This window comes from Diuraphis noxia, unplaced genomic scaffold (genome assembly GCF_037042655.1).
Source record: "Diuraphis noxia isolate RWA-SAM2 unplaced genomic scaffold, SU_Dnox_SAM2 contig0001, whole genome shotgun sequence".
Classification (NCBI taxonomy): Eukaryota; Metazoa; Arthropoda; class Insecta; order Hemiptera; family Aphididae; genus Diuraphis; species Diuraphis noxia.
In genome coordinates, this window is record NW_028301711.1 from 96,517,408 (window position 1) to 96,528,797 (window position 11,390).

General features: G+C 26.7%; 1 pseudogene; it reads left to right on the forward strand.

The window, feature by feature from the left end:
* LOC107170295 (uncharacterized) overlaps nt 1-11,158 on the forward strand; it is a 106,505-nt pseudogene extending 95,347 nt beyond the window's left edge.
* The last annotated feature ends 232 nt before the right edge of the window (nt 11,159-11,390 follow it).

The following is an 11,390-nucleotide window of genomic DNA, read 5'->3' on the forward strand; positions in this document are numbered from 1 at the left end:
ATATATAACAGTGCATTTTGTAAAACGTTCGGCCAGTGTTGAAGTTATCACATGGGATGTACATGAACTTGATCCACCCACTTTATACGATAGGTACACTTCAAACCAATATACAAAGTTAACAAATAGTTATCAAATATGAGCGAATTTATAACAGAAGCTAACAAATAATTTTATGTGAAAGTTATAATTTTTTTCATTTATGTACTGGACAAATCAACACATAATAGGTCATTTTATATAACGACCAAGATCTTTCATGAAATGTAAAATGTGAAGTTTTTTTTAAAGAAAACTTCAAACTAAAAAAAAATATTGGGTAAACTTATATAATATATATTGTGCAGTACCTATGTGAATATTTAATTGAAGCTTTAACAAAAATAAAAAAAAAATGGTTTGATATTTAATTATTATCTATTATGTAACACTATCGATTTTTTCCATTACATTTTAGTATTGTTCAGTCATCCAGAAAATATGCACTTTGTTTATAATTTTATAACAATATTTTCCAGTATATACACATAATATGTTTTTATAATATTGTAGTATGACTCTATTCAATTATGGGCACGCATGCACAAGAGGATACTCAGGCCTGTTGACTACTTTGTGTCTCTGAAAACCTTTTTTTCGGTTGTTTACGATTATATGGGTAAATAGACTTGAGTAACCGGGACTAAAGTTATAAACTAATGATTGGAATTTTGTCATTGCCAAAAAAAAAATAGAGGCACCTGTATGAAAATATTAACAAACGCCTTAAAATTTTTTATTATCTTCATGGCTCTTTCGTGATGGTTGTTTGATATCGAATCAAAAACAAGGGACTTCTGCAGTTGACCATCACTAAGCATTTCATAATATTTTAATACCTACCTCATCAACTAAACACCAAATATTATACTTTCAATATTATTAAATTTTTACGCAACTGAAAAACATACCTAATTTATTCCTATCCATAATATAATATAATATTGCAGTGATTATTTGTTTAAACGTTCTTAGTAAATCAGTATTTTCATGAATTTATCAGGAAATGTATACAATGTTTCAATTATTATCCATATTGTCCAATAATTCCCGAATTGTCCTCATTACCAGTAACATATACGCATACACCTATACAATAGTGTCGCGGTATTCGGCATTTGCTAATATAATCATGAGCAATATTTTATCAGAATAAGCGGAATTTGTGTATATTATGTGCATCGAATCAAATCAAAACAAATCAAACTTTCCGACCATAATTACTATCCATGAAACGTATTTTAATTTAATCTGTCTGTGTTCGTAATAATATTCCTTTGATCGATTGGTTATGCGAGTTTATCCGAATAATAATACATGTAAAAGTACATAAAATGGATATTATATTAAATTAACATTAAATTATTAATACAAATCAATATCAGAACTATCTAAATTTCCTGTTATTACGTCAATAAATGTTTTGTTGGACTTATCTAACTACATTCGACAATTAATAACACATACTTTCTAATTATATTATATATAGTGTTTATTTTTAATATAGGTAGGTACTTGCCTTTTAGTGTCATATCACTTATAACATATTTTGTACTATATGGAAATAGTTCAGTAAACTCTAAACAAAATAATATAATGTTATTATAGCAAAGTTAAACTAATAAAGTGACTCAATAATAAATATGTTATATTTATGTTAATGATTAAATAATAGACAATAGGCGTTTTGATCAAATTTAAATGTTCACATGAAAAAATACGTCATTAAATGTAGAGGTATATATTTTAAATAATACAAGTGTAGGTATATAAATATATAATAGTAGTTAATTTTTAAAACTGTTAGTCTCGTGTGCAAAATTCAAATGTTTTAACTGCAAATCACTATGAATTAGGTTTGGAAAGTGGACACAAAAATATTAAATCTCTCCTAAATATAATCATGTGTATCTGAATATATAAATATATTATCATGTATCCGTGTGTGCGTGTTTGTGTGAGTGTGTAGGTTGTGGCTGTTGGTTGGTGGGTGGATGTGTACATAAATGTTCAAATTTTTTGACAAATCGCAGATACAACCCTCATAATATTAAATTATTATTATATAAGATATTGCAATTCACGTTATAATATGTTAATATTTCACGTTAAATTCATTATAAGATTTACATGCATGAGATAAACCATAATACTTGTATGTACGTCATGATGAAACATCATAAGAAAACATTTTTAAATAATTCAATAAGAGCTAAAATGTGAAAAAGGCGGGTAAGTCGTGGATGTCGCTCTGTTGTACAGTAGGTTACAAGTGGGTTACTGTAATGGATGTAATTAAATTTGAATCCAATGATATTATATCATTGTATACGAAAAACGATTCTGAGCGAAGACGGTTTATCTGTCTAGGATATATTATAGATTATTAAAAATTTTCAAATCTCAGATTTAAAAAGAAAATTTTTTATGAATTTCTAGTTTGAAATAATTTGCGAATTTTCGTGATTTTCGTGATTTTTACATATTATGTTGTCAAAATTCAAACTTTGAATGCTTGTAAAAAAAAATTGTGATCATGAATTTATTTTATTTTTCAGCTGCTATTATTAAAATGTGTTAGAAGCCTTGTATTAAATTTTCAAGCTTTTCTACCGAACAAATAAATTTTTATCGATATTTATAGAAAAAAAAAACTAAAAAAGTTGAAAAATTAAATGTCAGTAAACAGCTCAAAATAAATCTAAATATTTTGAAAATGTTATCAAATATAGAAAATATCTATATAAATATTCAGTGAAAATTTCAAGTATCTGCGGTCTTTTGTTTTAGACTTTTAGAGTTACACCAAAATAAGAAAATCACTAAATGTGAAATCCAGTGGAAATCCAATGTTGTAAAAATTTAATTTGAACTCCGGGTGGACTTTTTATTTGTGATAAAGATTGACAAACTTGTAAGGAATCTTGTATTAAATTTTCAAATCTTAGATTTAAAAAGAAAATTTTTTATGAATTTCTAGCTTAAGATAATTTGTGAATTTTTGTGATTTTTACATAATATGTTGTCAAAACTCAAACTTTGAATGCTTAAAAAAAAAATTGTGACTATGCATTCCTTTTATTTTGCAACTGCTATTGTAAAAATATGTTAGGAACCTTGAATTAAATTTTCAAATCTTAGAATTAAAAAGAAAAACTTATATGAATTTCTATCTAAGATAATTTGAACATTACCGTAATTTTTAAGTATTTAGTCAAAATTTGAACTTTAAATGCTTATAAAAAAAAATCGTGCCTACGTATTTTTAATATTTTTTAACTGCTATTGTTACAATGTGTTAGAAGCCTTGTATTAAATTTTAAAGCTTTTCTACCGAACAAATAATTTTTTATCGATATTTATAAAAAAAAAACTAATAATGATCGAAAATTTCAAATGCCTATGAATAGTTCAACTTAAGTCGAAAATTTTTGAAAATTGCATGGTGGATAGAATATACTTATATAAACATTCAGTGAAAATTGTATGTATCTATGGTCATTTGTTTTAAAATTACATCAAAAACCAAAATCGATTTTGTCGAAAAATGAGTGTGCGTAAAATTTCCCGTTTTCCCCTTAATTTTTAGTTTGTTTTTCTCGATTATTTAGAAAAATATATAGGAATTTTTTACTTTTGACCCCTCAAAGTACCAACTAGATTCACTTTCTGATCGAACGAGGTACTGAAGTCAAAAATCGAAGCACTTTTACTGCCCCAAAACGTGATGACAGACACAAAAAAAAAAAAAAACACACATGGTAAAATCAATACATTTATCGCTCCGCTCAGAATCTAAAATCAATTATTATTTTTACTTGTTGAAAATGTCAAGTTTGAGATAATTCATTTTCGATTAATTACAATAAAAAAAATTGATTTTTTCGGATTTCTAATGATTAAAATTTAGTGAAACAATAGACAATATTTAAGGACGAAGCATTTTTCAAATATAAATAGATTTTTGACTTCTAAAAAAAAAAAATAAAAAAATGCACACTCACATAGGTACCATTATAAATCCGATTCAAATAAAATCTTTAGTATTGCAAAATTATGAAACTATGTATTTCAATAATTAGTCTGTGTTTATTTTAATTCGAATGAAACTAATTTGCAAGATAGTAATAAATATTGAATAACGTTTGATAATTGGTGTGTTTATTACCTACTAAATTATAAGATTTCCTATTTTCCTAATCAATAATTAATATATCTAGTGTCCTATTATAATACGCGTGCAGTCATTTGTAAGAATATTAAAAAAAATTTAATTTAAGTGTATTTTTGTGGTTGTTTTATTGGACGACTACTAAGTTTTTCACTCTGTCAGAATCTCAAACTTTTCAAATAAACACAAGTAGGTATTATGTGTAAAATTATCTAGTTAGCTAATGATTTGAATAATGTTTTATCGCGAAAGTAGATAGTTTTAAGCTAATTTTAAATATAAAAAATAAAAAATAGATTCACGTATAATATTAGATGCTGAAGTTATAAAAAAATATTTTAATTAAATTATGTTTACGTTGTAATTTAAAATAATGCCATTGTTCTTTTGATTTCAAATTGAAATTTTTAAAACTATTCTATTTTAATAATTTTTAATTTATTATCTTCGACGTTCATATTATTATAACATAAGCAATCAAACTATTTCTAATAAATAAAATAGCGGTAAGTAACACACTGATGTACATTAGATATCTAGAGATTTATTGAATTGGTTTTTTAATTCAATAATCATTGCATTCTATGAAAATAATTCTGCGCAAAGCATTTAATATTTTTAAGTAAATTGTATGATATCGTCAATTTTATTGTGATAGAAGTAATATTTATTTTTGCTGTTAGGCATTAGTACTAACTACACTAGGTACATTTGGAAATGTAATTATGTATATATAATATAATAATATATTCAAAAAGTTTCATATACTCACGAATAATATTTTTAAATTACAATAAAATAACTAAAATCTTGTTTTTTTTTATGTTGTTTATTAATCCTACAAGTTAATTTAGAATGTCTAATCTACCTATAAAGTCGCATTATTTCAAATATTTTATGGTGCATAGAAATTGCTAATACAAACATTCAGTAAAAATGGCATGTATTTAAAATTATTTTTTTAGTAATACTAAAAAACAAAAGAGATTTTTCTGAAAACTAGTCTGCGTAAAAATCTTAAACTTTCTTTAAACAAAAAGAAAAAGGTCGTAATTAAATTCAGTTTCATATCAGAAAAGGTATTGAAGTAGAAAATCAAGACATTTTTAGTGTCCAAAAAAGTGACAAACACAATTAAGAAAACACATATCGTTGTAAAATCAATATATTCAGCATTTTTTAAATCTAAAATTGTTGAAAACGAATCGTCACCGTTTTTTTTTTTACTCAAATGTTTCTAATTTTAACATTGTAGAAACGTTGCAGAGACGTTTTAGAAACGTTGTAAGGACGTTGAAGACATCATGACGGAGATAGATCAGAAAACGCATGTAACAGGGGTGTATACTGTGATCGTGATGACCGCTGAACGAGTGGTTACAATAACTGACGCCGCGTGCCGTCACCAAAATCGAGAACAGAAGCGCCTAGAACGTGTAACCCTGGTACACACCCAGCGTATGGCAGCCCTTGACCCAATCCCCAATAAATCGAAATGTTGGGGAAAAAAATTAATCTTTCGATTTCTTTGTCTTTTATCTAGAAATCATAATTTTTTTATTTACTCATTTTTTTGCAATAGTTATATTAATGTTATAATATAGGCATCCATAATTTTTCTGAAAGTTTTTTTTGTACTTGGTACACAAGTGTGCCGCAAATTGGTTATAAATGAGCTGTGGCCGTATATAATATCATTTAATAAAATATGAATTTCTCAGTTCTTAAGAGGTCGTGATACCCGCATGTGTTGTCTCCGTCTTACAAGTGCATTATATAGTAAATAAAGCTTAAAAATTTGAGTGAACTGACCTCTTATAAAATTTAAAGGTAAGATTATTATCTAGATAACCTCATATGCTTATGCTTTTTATTATATACTAAATTTAAAACGAGTTATGAGTATTTTAAAATTGTAAATTTTTTGTGCATCTTAAAATACTTATAACTTGCTTTTAAATTTAAATATAATAAAAAGCATATGAGGTTGTCAAGACAACAGTCATACCTTTACATTTTATAAGAGGTCAATTCACTCTAATTTTTAAGCAAACGGAGCTACACGTGTTCTGCTGAAAGTACAATTTACTATACAATGCACTTGTAGACAACACATGCGGGTATCACGTCCTCTTAATTCTCATTATAAATATTGATTATTATATTTTATTACACTTATCAATTTAACAATCAAGGTGGTGAGGAGTGGAAGATTATGATTAACTATAAGTCATCAAGCATGAATGTCTACTAAAAATAGTAGTTTTAAAAATTATAATTTTTTATATATTATATATTATATTAATATGATGATCTGTCAAAATAAATTATTATAAAAAATATGCCACGAAGGTACGAACATAAAAAGATAATAGAAAAAAGCTAAACTTCATAAAATACACGAAAGACATTCGGTATCTCATACTGATAATAATAATTAATATTAAAAAAATAATAACAGTGTAGATGATTTTATGGTAGACTAATAATGTTAGTTGATAGGTACTACGATGTAGGTTGATTCGAGGTAAGTACCTAGCAGTGTTGTAAAAAATACTTTTAAAAAGTATTTAAGTAATTACTCAAATACTTATAAAATAAAGTATTTAAAATACCATCCAAATACTATCTATAGTAAAGTATTTGACATAATTTTCAAATACAAAACAAAAAAATCAATTTAATTCTGAATCATTCATAATATATTAATATATAATATTAATCGAACATTTGTGTGTTGCATTTTAAGAACATAATTTGTTCGAAATGCTTATCAGTCATATTAGTTCTTTTTTTGGTGATTGTTGCACCACCAACACTAAACATTCTCTCTACTGACGCACTGATAGGTAGTAGATACCGATAACGTACCATTGCGAATTGCGATCGTCGTCGACGATAAACAGCCGGTTTCTCGGAGTAAAACATATTTAGTTAGGCTATTAATAGACGAAAACTAAAACCGATATCGAATTGTTCATAAATGATAAAATAATATTATTATGACATTATTATTATTTGACAATGAATAAAGAATTAAAGGAATAAAAAAAGGATTCAATAAAATAGTATTCAATACTAAAAAAATGTATTTAAAATACCGTTCAAACACTTCAAAAATAAAAGTATTTTTAAAAGTATTCAATACGTAAAAAAGTATTTGAATACTTTTATTCAAATACTTTTACTCAAATACTTTACAACACTGGTACCTAGGTATTTGATATTCAGATACTTTACTCCAATTCATTTGAATTAAAGATTGCAGATTACTTGGATACTTTTATAAATGGTATATACTGCAAATACGCTTCATCACTTTTGGCTACTATAACTAAAAACGCAGTTTATGCATTGGGAGATCAGTTTACTAAGAAAATATGCAATTTCTCAATTGTCAGTCTATTGTACCATAGCCACTGTTCATGAGTATGACAATGAAGGTAAATGTTTGCCATAGATATCTACTACTAATTAGCTTCTATCAGAATTTTGAGTTAATGTTAGTAACATAATAATATAATATATTACGCTAGTAAAAATTGTAAAATGTTTATCACGTAGTAACCGTCGACGAGTAAACTGTCTTGGATTCAGTTTTCAGGACACTCTTATCGTAGACGTTTTTATAAGCAACAATTTTACTATACAATCATATTCTTAAAAAATAATTTAAGAATCAGCATGCCTAGCCTCTAAAAGCATGATAATGGTGTAACAATTTTAATATGTTACATGATATCTAAGTATATGTATATCGTATATGTACTACACACTTAACATTATGTACGATTAACTGCTGACCAATACAATAATATTAACACACACTCGTAATTGTAAGGCCTATGGTCAATACACACCATGTATGAAGTAAGTTAGTTCACTTAGACCTTAACACTCAATAAATATCGAACTCCGTATAACTACGATACAGCCAAATAGTTGGACAGAATATAATTTACATAGCTTGTGAGTATTATTATTTGTAAGTGTTTAATCTATAATAAAACTTAATGATAGGTAACTAAAACGGAATCCTAGTTATTTAAATATATTTAAGATCCTGTTATATATATGTCGCATCCACTTAGTGTAATCGTATTTTTCATGAAATGGATATCCATTTCATGAACTACGATCATATCGGGTAAGTCAAATTTTAGTTCATGAAATGGGCATATATTTTATCCATTTCATGAAATGAAAACTCTGATTTTACACTTTGTGTAATATTTTAAATTAATTACATCAACAGATAACTTTTTGTGAAATTGAAATCTTTAAATCTTAAAAAATCTCTAAATTCAACCACAGTTAAAAAAAATGTAATTGCAGTTATTGTCAATCAGAACAAACATAAACTTCACCAACTCGGAACTCAAAATGGTTTAGTAAAAGGGTGGTACAATTCAGAAAGTTTGAAACTCGCGACATCAAATTTTTTTAAAACTACTGAAGTTAATAATGATAAAGAACTCACATTATGTAAAACAGTTTCTCATATTTCTGTGAGACAAGGTTTTTTAAGTTTCACTTGTAAACGCCAATGTGAATTAAAATGATGTGCTTGTTTTAAAGCTTCTGTAAAGTGTAACAGTTGTTGCCAATAACACTAATATTTTTGAAAATAAGTAATAATTTATTATTTATATAAATAATATTATTATGATGATTCTTATAATTATTTATATTTATAATTTATTTATGTTTTTATTATTATTTTAAATAATTATAATAATGTAATAGATTAAAAAGTAAACTTAATTTAAACTGATTTTATTTTTTTCATAACAAATAAGAGTTTAATATAATATGTAGTATTTAAAGATTTCAATTTCACGAAAAATGAGCTATTATTGATGTAATTAATTTAAAATATTACACAAAGTGTAAAATAAGAGTTTTCATTTCATGAAATGAATAAAATATATGTCCATTTCATGAACTAAAATTTGACTTACACGATATGATCGTAGTTCATGAAATGGATATCCATTTCATGAAAAATACGATTACACTAAGTGGATGCGACATATATATATATATATCCAGTGGCGCCGAAGTCCTAAAAATCTAGTAGGGCGAAAAATATTTCAAGAGGCCCAACATCTTAATATCGGAAAAAATGGCATACCGTTGAGAGGAAAATGGTCAATATGAAGCGGGTATCTTAAATTTTCAAAATATGTCGGGCCATGGCCCGACCTTAATATAGGGTTCGGCGCCACTGTATATATCTACCCCTGGCTATGGTAATTATATATATAGAGTCCTACGACTCTCACTGGATATCTTATATTTAACTGGTAGTTCCCCCGACCACGTTACAATGGTAATATTATAACTCATTTATAAAACGTTAAAAATATTTGTTACAGCAAATAAATGAATATAAAATATATAGTTGTTATATAATTTAATATTATAGACATAATTTTAATTGATGATGAAATGAACTATCTAATTTAATCAATTTTATATAAATACGAGTGCTACCATTTCTTCAAATAAGTAAGTGAAACAAACCAGAAGTTACGAAATTTTTTTCCCCCGTAGTATAATATAATATTACCTATAATAATAATGTATGTACATACATTGTGGACTAGTTAAGTGTCATAATGACGACTCAAAACCAGGGCTGTTGCAAGAAACAGTATCGCCTCATTCAATTATAATAAAAATAAACGACAGCATTTTTAAAATTTTTATAAATTATCATATTTGAATAATTGAGAATGCCACTCGATGAAATTGCGCCTTTCGAATAATTGATCCCCTGTAAAATTCCCTATTGCCAATGTCTAGCTATGGCCTGTTGAAAACAAATAACTTCAATTAAAATGATAGAGAGGTATATCGTGTATTATATGGTAATTTTTAATATAGTAGTACTTTAATTTATTATTCACAGTATCATATTTGTTTATAAATTGTATATATTATTTTGTATCCATATAATGTAGTTCCTTGTTACTATATAGTTGAGAGAGGTAATTTTTTTTCCCAATCTACTGAAATATTGCGAAAATATTGTAATTTTTATTATTTCAAAGTTTAATTTACTGCAATTTATTATATATATAATTGACAGATATAACCAGCGAAGGATTGTCCCACTGGAATACCGAGAAAGTTCCGGGTGGGGTGATCCACGTATTCGGGGCCGATGTACTTGGATTATAAATTATTTTATAATTTTTTGCTACGAGTCTACGTTGTTTTTTGTCGTATAATATATAACTCGTATCACAATTTTGGATGTCATTTTAGGTATAGCTATTATTATTATAAAATTTAATATAAATTAATAAATATTATTAATAATAATAATAATAATAATAATAATAATACGTAAGAGCATAATATTATACTCTGTTTAATGTTTAAAAAATACTATAGTATGATATACTGGCTTGAAAATCTGGTGATATCAATTAAGTCTAATCCATCATAAGCAGAAAAGTATATAGTTACCAAATAGTTTTACGAAAAAGAAATAAATGTTAAATAAGTTATTTACAATTAATAGAAGCAGCATGCCGTCACTCCGACAAAAAAATGGAGAAGAAAAACTACCCATGCAATGTCTGCGACAAATCTTTCTATCAAAGTGGACAATTGACAATACATCGACGCACACACACTGGTGGAAAACCGTACGTGTGCAATGTTCGTGACAAATCATTCAGACTAAGTGGACATTTGACAAAACATTGACGCACACACACTGGTGAAAAACCGTACGCGTGCGATGTATGTGACAAATCATTCAGAGTAAGTGGCAATTTGACAAAACATCGACGCACACACACTGGTGAAAAACCGTTTGGGTGCGATGTGTGTGGCAAATCATTCAGTCAGAATATCGTTTTGACAATACATCGACGCACACACACTGGCGAAAAACCGTACGCTTGAGATGTGTGTGACAATTGTTCTCTATAAATTTCACTTTGATGAAACATAAACATGTACACATGGCACTCTGATCGGTTTGATCAAAAATCTAAGATGCAAGGATCATAATAATCATTTAGGATAAATCATGTTAACATAGTATAATGTTTACACTGATAACCTATTTTGTATGTTATACTCTATTATGAATATATTATTTAATACTCTTTGTTATTTATTTATTTTGAATTGTAATTCTTAATTTTCCGACTGTTCATCG